Source organism: Colobus angolensis, unplaced genomic scaffold (assembly GCF_000951035.1).
Source record: "Colobus angolensis palliatus isolate OR3802 unplaced genomic scaffold, Cang.pa_1.0 Scaffold87, whole genome shotgun sequence".
Classification (NCBI taxonomy): Eukaryota; Metazoa; Chordata; class Mammalia; order Primates; family Cercopithecidae; genus Colobus; species Colobus angolensis.
Window position 1 is genome coordinate 642,066 of NW_012122598.1, and position 9,759 is coordinate 651,824.

The following is a 9,759-nucleotide window of genomic DNA, read 5'->3' on the forward strand; positions in this document are numbered from 1 at the left end:
ATAAATAAATAAATAAATAAATAAAAATAAACAAGCTTCTGACCATATGTAGCACCTGGCAGTTCTTAATGTTGGAACATGGTATCTCTTCAGCATTTCCAGAAAGGGGTGGAGGATGGGATACAGGGAACACCTAGAACTTTTTCCTTCTAGAAAAATCCAAAGATAGTTAAAATGATGGCTAACTGTAAAAATAATGCTAGTCATGTAGTCCCAATAAAAAGGCTCAAGGAAGCCGGGCACAGTGGCTCATGCCTGTAATCTCAGCACTTTGGGAGGCCAAGGCGGGTGGATCACGAGGTCAGGAGATGGAGACCATCCTGGCTAACACAGTGAAACCCCGTCTCTACTAAAAAATACAAAAAATTAGCCAGGTGTGGTGGTGGTCGCCTGTAGTCCCAGCTACTCGGGAGGCTGAGGCAGGAGAATGGCATGAACCCAGGAGGCAGAGCTTGCATTGAGCCAAGATCACACCACTGCACTCCAGCCTGGGCGACAGAGCGAGACTCCGTCTCAAAAAAAAAAAGCTCAAGGAACATGAGGTTGTGTCAACAGAACTGCTGTAGATGATGGTAAGTTTTTCATTTTGGGAGCAGATAAGTGGCATAAAATTCTATCGCTTCTTTTCCCACTCCAATATCGCATAGCTATGGAAGCCTTACAAACAAGAGGAAGAAAAAACAAAAATAAGTTCCTACTCTACTTCTATAACTTGTGGTCTGCTTTATTTCAGAGCCATTTAATCTTCCAAAGGTTACTTCTCCAAGTTTAGGACTAAATGGAAAACTTTCTAATGCTGACAGATTCCTGACCCTGATGTCTGGAATGTAGGTGAACAAAGGTGAAACAGTGAATATACTCATGAATTAAGGCCTGGACCCTAAGCCCTTCATAGTAATAAGTACTAAAGCCCTGAAGACTTAAGTCTTAATACTCTTCCCACAAAATCCTTCACAAGAACAATCAAAATAGTAAATCTAAGAATATCACCTGTCTCTGGAGAGGCAACCCAGTAAAAAGGAATCTGACTAAAATCTAAAATCACTTAGAACACTTAAAAGATTCTTCTTATCATACCAATATCTGGTCACTTTCCTATCCATAAAAAAAATTACTGGTATAAACTGAAACTTGTAATCTGAAAGGGTGGGATTTGTCTTATCTCTAGTGATCTCTTTCTCTAAAATGCAGCATGTTATAAGGGAGACCTCGTTAGCCTTCAGTCAGATGTAGGTTTGACTATCTGCTCTGACCTTAATGGAAGTTACTTCCTTTTTTTTTTTTCTTTTGACTTTTATTTTAGGTTCAGTGTTTAGGTTTAGGTTCAGTGTGCAGGTTGGTTACATGGGTGAATTTCGTGTCACTGGTTTTGGTGTACAAATGATCCCCTCACTCAGGAAATGAGCACAGTACCCAATAGTTTTCCAATCCCTACCTCCCCTCCAAACTACCCCCTGTATTAGTTCCCAGTGTCTATTTTTCTCATCTTTGTGACAATGTGTACTCAGTGTTTAGCTCCCACTTAAACACGAGAATATGTGGTATTTGGTTTTCTGTTCCTGTGTTAATTCTCTTCAAATGATGGCCTCCAGCTGCATACATGTTGCTGCAAAGGATGTAATTTTGTTCTTTTTATGACTGCATAGTAGGGAAGTTACTTGTTAAACACATCCTCTTCATCTGTGCAAGCCTGCCTCACAATCACCCTGACAAGGGTGACTAATATTAAATATGATGTATGTGTGTGTTAGAGCAATGCTAGCTTCTATAGAGCAATGCTAGCTTCTATATATGAATTCCAAATTGTGTTAATATCATGGCTTAACACAACAGAAGTTTTCTTGTATAAATCCCAACACAAGTATTCAGTGCGTGGTAATGATTTGAGGACACAGGCTCTTTCCACCTTGTGACTGTCACCTTCCACACTTGGCTTCCAAAGCTGCCACAAAGAGAATGGAGAAGGAACAACTGCCTTTCAACCACCTCAGCCTGGAAAAGAATACTTTAATTCATATTCCACTGGCAAAACTAGTCATGTGACCATACCTAAATGTAACGGAGGTGGCAAAGCACCCACTCCTTGGCAACAACTGTGGAAGGAAGACTCACATCTCTGCTACCAGATAGCCTTCTCTACAAACATATAAAAATACTAAGTATTTGTGTTACTTCTTCCTAGATAATATGCATCATACTCTATTTTTTTCTTAAGACTTTTGCTCCAAAAATGCTGGTTTGTGAAAGGTAAGATAAACCATCTTTTCATTGTTGGAAGAGAGAGCAGAATACCTTTAAACCTGGATTTTTTTTTTTTTTTTGAGACAGAGTTTCGCTCTTGTTGCCCAGGGTGGAGTGCAATGGCGTGATCTTGGCTCACTCCAACCTCCACCTCCTGGGTTTAAGCGATTCTCCTGCCTCAGCCTCCCAAGTAGCTGAGATTACAGGTGCCCACTGCCACGCCTAGTTAATTTTTGTATTTTTAGTAGAGACGGGGTTTCACCATGTTGACCAGGCTGATCTTGAACTCCTGACCTTAGGTTATCCGCCCGCCTCGGCCTCCTAAAGTGTTGGGATTACAGGTGTGAGCTACCGCACCTGGCCTAAACCTGGATTCTTAAAGTGAGACAGCCATCAGGTCCCAGGCATGGCAGATGCCTAAGCTTCAATTGCAAATGTAAAAGATCTGTATTGGTGGACCCTGAGTACTTCCATTCCTTCTCAAGGGCTCTGCTTCAGACTGTATTCCATCAAGGACTTGCATACACAACATTCTTGATTCTGTGTAAGGTTTTCAAAGAATAAAAGACCAATTTCCAAAACTGTGAAGGGAAAAGAATAAGCATATTGTACATGAAGGAGGTCAGGACTGCCAACTAAACAAGCTTGAAGGGCACATCCAAGAGTTATAAGAGTCATTTCATGGAGTTACCTGCCACACACACAGGAAGATGGGAAAGTGCAAAATAATTATACAAAACAGAAATAAGCAAAAACAAAATCAATGATTTCTCTTCTGACACTTAGTAATATCAATTACATTTGATAGAGTAAGTGTAATGTCCTATAATTGATTATCTAGATTAATTCTGCAGTACTGGATTTCAACTAACTTTCCTCTTATAGTCATCACCTACAGTGACTCAAGACACATAAGGAAAAAAAGAGGCTATGGATGATAAACATCCAAAAACAAGCCCTGGAGAAAAGATAAAATAACTTTTTTAAAAAAACTGATGTCATAGTTTTAACTAATATATCCTAAGTCTTTAAAGATTCTTAAACAAACTTTTCTTCTTAAAAAAATTAAACCATATTTTCTATTTCACATTCCTATTTCACCCACAACAGAATGCAGGGAAAGTTCTGATGGCTTTAAATTAGTCTTAGGAGAAAGGGCTGTCTAGCGGTCTATTTGAAATGCTACTAACTAACACACATCAAGCTTAGATCTTCCACAAAAACACTTGCAGCTGGGCACAGTGGCTCACGCCTGTAATCCCAGCACTTTGGGAGGCCAAAGCAGGAGGATTGCTTGAGCCCAAGAGTTCAAAATTAGCCTGGGCAACAATGTGAGACCTGTCTCCACAAAAAAATCAAAAAATTAGCCAGACAGGGTAATAGCCAGGCCTGTGGTCCCACAAGAGGCTGAGGCAGGAGGATCACTTGAGCCCAGGAGGTTGAGGCTACAGTGAACTGTGTTCATGCCACTGTACTCCAGCCTGGGTGACAGAGTGAAACCTCATTTCAGAAAAAGACACACACAAAAAAACTTGCCATCAAAATGACACTACCTCAGTCTTCTCTTTCCCCCCACAAATCATAAAAAGTGATGGAGAAGTTGTAGATTAAATAGCCAGCAGACAAAATATTTATTTTTAAGTCTTTTTTTAAACTTTGGAGAAAACTAGCAAGTTTTAGGTAACAACTCTTGGTACTGTTGGCATCTTAACACGATTTTATTTATTTAAATATAGAATATTTTTCCTGGCCAGGTTCCATGGCTCATGCCTATAATCCCAACACTTTGGGAGGCCAAAGTGGGAGGATCACTTGAGGACAGGAGTTCAAGACCAGCCCGGCCAACATAGCAAGACCCTGTCTCTACAAAAATAAAAATAATTTAAAACTTAGCCAGGCAAGGTGATGCTTTTTCTCCAAGTCACTTACTATATAACCATCAGATTATTCTTCAATCAGTTCTGTACACAAAACTTCCCATGCTTAAAGGATAGCGTTTTATGGAAAGCTGAATCTGGAGCACGGCTCCAAATGTACCTTCCTAACTCTGTAACAGGCAACTTACTCTCAGCTTAAATATCCCTTATTCTTTTTCACTCTGTTCATTTTTAAATGTCACCCCTTGCCCCTCAGTCGTTTAAATTCCTGTTCTAGCTTTTTTTTTTTTAATCCAACTCTTGTTCCTCACCTCATTTAAACCTTCCCTATCTTATTTAGTGATTTCTATCATGGCAGTTAAGTATAGACAATTTTCTCCAACCTCAACCATACCACAAACCCTCACGAGGGAAGTCGGAATCATGTGTTGCTTTATACTTGTTACACCACTAGTCTGCTGTTGTGCATCTAGTAGATATTGAAATACTTGGTGCTTAAACTGAACCAAGACCCGATTTATGACAGGCCAAAATCTCTGAAGCCATAATTGTTTTTTATTGCAGCTAACTAAGCCTTTTAAAATAATAATATGTTTTTTTTTGCTTAGTTTAGTGATTGCTTCAGGTGTATTTAGATTTACAATTAAAAGAAGTTATAGCCAACTGAATATTTTCTGCCCGTAGGAGGCTAATCCTTACTTATTTTCTAGAATAATCTTCTTACTTTATCTTTTTTTTTTTTTTGGAGACAGGGCTTTACCTGTCACCTAGGCTAGAGTACAATGGGGCAATCTCTGCTCACTTCAACCTCCACCTCCTGGGCTCACGTAATCCTTCCACTTCAGCCTCCTGAGTAGCTGGGACTACTGGCACACCCCACCACACCTGGCAAATTTTTTAATTTTTTGTACAGACAGGATTTCACTATGTTGCACAGGCTGGTAGGCTAAAGCAATCTACCCTCTTCGGTCTCCAAAAGTGCTGGGATCACAGGCACGAGCCACTGTACCCGGCCTACTTTCATCTCTTGACTAAGGCCTTACACATATTTTCAATTTTTAAAATTATCCTTTGGTATATCGGTACCACATTATAAAAAAAAAAAAGTTCCCTAAGGAAAATGACCCAACATCATCAAATGTCTTTCTTTTTTTTTTTGAGATGGAGTGTCACTCTGTCGCCCAGGCTGGAGTGCAATGGTGCAATCTCGGCTGAACCTTCACCTCCCGGGTTGAAGTGATTCTCATGCCTCAGCCTCCCAAGTAGCTGGGATCACAAGCACACATCACTACGCCTGGCTAATTTTTGTATTTTTAGTAGAGATGGGGTTTCACCATGTTAGTCAGGCTGGTCTCGAATCCTTGACCTCGTGATCTGCCCACCTCGGCCTCCCAAATAGCTAGGATTGTAAGCACCTGCCACAATGCCTGGCTAATTTTTGTATTTTTAGTAGAGATGGGGTTTCACCATGTTAGTCAGGCTGGTCTCGAATCCTTGACCTCGTGATCTGCCCACCTCGGCCTCCCAAATAGCTAGGATTGTAGGCATGAGCCACTGCGCCCGACCCATCAAGTGTCTTTCTTTATCATATTTTATGTATAGAGAATCTTCCCTTAAAAGGCTATACAGTCTTATTTGACGTGACCACATGATTTTGTTTTTCCAAACAAGGATACTTTTGAGTATGAAAGGGCTCACTTTCAATAATTATCCTGGCTGTAATCCCAGTACTTTGGGAGGCCAAGGAGGGTGGATCACCTAAGGTCAGGAGTTCGAGACCAGCCTGGCCAACACAGCAAAACCCTGTCTCTACAAAAAATTAAGAAATTAGCAGCCAGGTGTGGTGGCTCACGCCTGTAATTCCAGCACTTTGGGAGGCCAAGGCGGGTGGATCACGAGGTCAGGGGATTGAGACCATCCTGGCTAACATAGTGAAACCCCAACTCTACTAAAAATACAAAAAAAAATTAGCCGGGCGTGGTGGCAGGCGCCTATAGTCCCAGCTACTCGGGAGGCTGAGGCAGGAGAATGGTGTGAACCCGGGAGGCGGAGCTTGCAGTGAGCTGAGATCCCGCCACTGCACTCCAGCCTGGGCGACAGAACGAGACTCTGTCTCAAAAAAAAAAAAAAGAAAAAGAAATTAGCCAGGTGTGGTGGCGTGTGCCTGTAATCCCAGCTACTCAGGAGGCTGAGGCAGAAGAACTCCTTGAACCCGGGAGGCAGAGGTTGCAGTGAGCCAAGATCACACTACTGTACTCCAGCCTGGGTGACAAAGCAAGATTCCATCTCAAAAAAAAATAAAAATAAAAATAATGATCCTGGGACAACCAGACTAATCAGGTTGGCCACCCTAGTGTTAAGAGAAAAACACATCACTTATTAGGCAACTGTGTCATTCAAAATATGGGTGCTAGAGCTACTCAAATCTTTAAGAAATTCTGAGGTCTTCACAAGAAAGCACAATAGAAGTTAAAACATCACTTTGTGGCTTCTAACATAACATTTGGTCAAAGATTCAAGAAAGATCAAATAAACTTACGGGGGGGAAAAAAAGCACATGCATTTTTTTTTAGTAGTGTTTAAAAGTAATTACCTCAAAGCCTTCCTAGAATTCCCAAAGCCTAAACTATTCCCCAATTTCCCATAACAGGAGGCTCATGTCTCCAAATAACCTTTCATTCCACTTTATTATTGTTAAGCTATAAGACACTTTAAGATAGGTATGATCTTGACTAGGTAGTCATCCTGTACCTACAAGCAAGGTTGCTGAATGTGGAGAATCTATATATTATCGATGGGATAAAAGAAAGACTCAGTAGTCTGAGCTAAATATTTCTCTTTTTTGTCTTTTATCTTTCTTTCTTTCTTTCTTTACTTCTTGTGGAGGATACCACAAGGCCTTGCTATGTTGTCCAGGTAGGTTTCAAACCCCTGGGCACAAGCTATCCTCCCACCTCTGCTTCCCTAAGTGTTGGGATTACAGGTGTGAGCCACTGCCACCCCACCTGGGCTAAATATTTCTATCAGAATAAATCAACCTTTCAAAAACTTTGCTAACCAGGTTCTCTTCTTTAAAAAGTTCTATTCGCTGAGCATGGTAGCATGTACCTATGGTCCCACCTACACAGGAGGCTGAGGAAGGAGGATCACTTGAACCCAGGAGGTCAAGGCTGAAGTGAACTGTGTTAATGCCACTGCACTCCAGCAGCCTCGAGGACAGAGCAAGACCCTGTCTCAAAATAAAATAAAATAAAATAAAAAATTCTATTGAGGTAATTTAAGGCCAGGCACAGTGGCTCATGCCCGTAATTGCAGCACTTTGGGAGGCTAAGACACAAGTATTGCTTGAGCCCAGGAGTTTAAGACCAGCCTGGGCAACATGGGAAGACCCCATCTCTACAAAAAAATTTAAAATTAACCAAGTATGGTAGCGAGTGCCTGTGGTCCCAGCTACTCAAGAGGCTGAGGCAGGAGGATCAATGGAGCTCAGAAGGTTGAGGCTGCAGTGAGATGAGACTGTGCCACTGCTGGGCAACACAGTGCTACCCTGTCTCAAAAAAAAAAAAAGGCCGGGAGCGGTGGCTCAAGCCTGTAATCCCAGCACTTTGGGAGGCCGAGACGGGTGGATCACGAGGTCAGGAGATCGAGACCATCCTGGCTAACACGGTGAAACCCCGTCTCTACTAAAAAATACAAAAAACTAGCCGGGCGAGGTGGCAGGCGCCTGTAGTCCCAGCTACTCGGGAGGCTGAGGCAGGAGAATGGTGTAAACCCGGGAGGCGGAGCTTGCAGTGAGCTGAGATCCGGCCACTGCACTCCAGCCTGGGCAATAGAGCGAGACTCCGTCTCAAAAAAAAAAAAAATGGCAATTTAAGTTATATTTATGGAATAGTAAAGAATTTCTGGTAAAGTTTCTCCCCTAAAATCAGGTTTTAAGGTTTAAACCCTTACATTCATAGTATGAACTACAAGGGAAAAAACTGCTAAGACCCATTACTCATGTCCTAGATATGCATCAAAACATATCCCATTGGTTCTACATCTTTATCTATCCTGTGGTTGGTCCATACTTTATAGGCCTTTTTGCTCTGCCTTTCCAAGTAGCTGCAGTATAAAAGAGGTTCAAAAAAACCTAAATATTTTAGTCTCTTTCCTCCCCCATGCTCTTCACAAGATAAATGATGTCATATGGTTGCTGCAGTACCTGAAAAAATATACCTGTTCTCAAGTCAAATAATCAAGTATCTACTATGTTACTACTTAAGAACTGTAGTGTATTGGGGTAATAGGGATATAGATGTTGGTTAAAAAGTACAAATATTCAGTTTAAGATGAATAAGTTCTACAGACTTAACATACTGCATGGTAACTATAGTTAATAATAATGTATTACATATTAAAATTTGCTAAGGGAATAGGTCTTAAGTATTCTCACCACACATAAAAAAAGATAACTGCATCAGATAATAGATCTGTTAATTAGTTCAATTGTGGAAATCATTACACAAGGTATACTTGGATCAAAATACCGTGTTGTACACCTTAAATATATACAATTTATTTGCCAATCACCTCAACTAAAAAAAAAAAAAACTGTAGTGGCCATGGTCCATTATGGGGGAATAATGTTGGCAACTACAGTATGGGGTAATGGTTCTCAAACTTTATTAGATATTAAAATTATTTGGAGGGCTTATGAAAACACAGACTGTAGGGCACCTCAGCCCCCTGAGTTTCTGATGCAGTAGATCTGTAATAGAGCCCAAAAATGTGCATTTCCTCAAATCCCAGGTGATGCTGATGCTGCTGGTCTATGCACCACACTTTGAGAGCCACTGGTATCAGGGACAGTTTCAGTGCTGGGAGGATAGGAGGGTGGAGGAAGATTACAAGAAAATACAAGGACTTGGGGCTGGGCATGGTGACTTCTGCCTTTAATGTCAGCACTTCGGGAGGCTAAGGCAGGGGAATGCCTTGAGCTCAGGAGTTCAGGAGCAGCCGGGGCAACATGGCAAAACTCTGTGGAAAGAAGAAAAAAAGAAACGGAAAGGGAAGGGAAAGGGGAGGGAGGAAGGAAGGAAGGGAAAGGGGAGAGAGGAAGGAAGGAAGGGAGGGAGGGAGGGGAAGGAAAAAAGAAAAGAACAGAAAAAAGAAAGGAAGGAAGAATTGACTTAATCCCCAGTAAAGGTTAAAAGAAGTCTTCACAGAGAAAATAAACCTTCGATTTAAACACTTTATATGCCTTAAAATAATAGATCCGAAAAACAGCAGTGTTGGAATTTTAGAATTGTTCCATTGAAGACCAGTCCTTTACAGAACTTTTAGTAAGGTTTTTTCAGTGTAATTCTGCGCTTCTACTATCTTTTTTTTTTTCTTTCAATATAATCCATAGGTTCACACCTCCTACCATCTTTTCAACAGTCTTTTAAGAAGTTACCGAAGTGATGCTTATGAACTTTGGCTTACAATTTACATCTTAGGTGCCAGCACTAGAAAAAGCATAAGGAGATATTTGTTGCTGAGTCCTGGGGAAATAACTATATATGTAAAGGAAAAACATAAAGAATACATTTCTCAGGTATACTGGTAACTTATTATAAGCAATGTGGATTACAGAAATATGTAACTTTTTTTTTTTTTT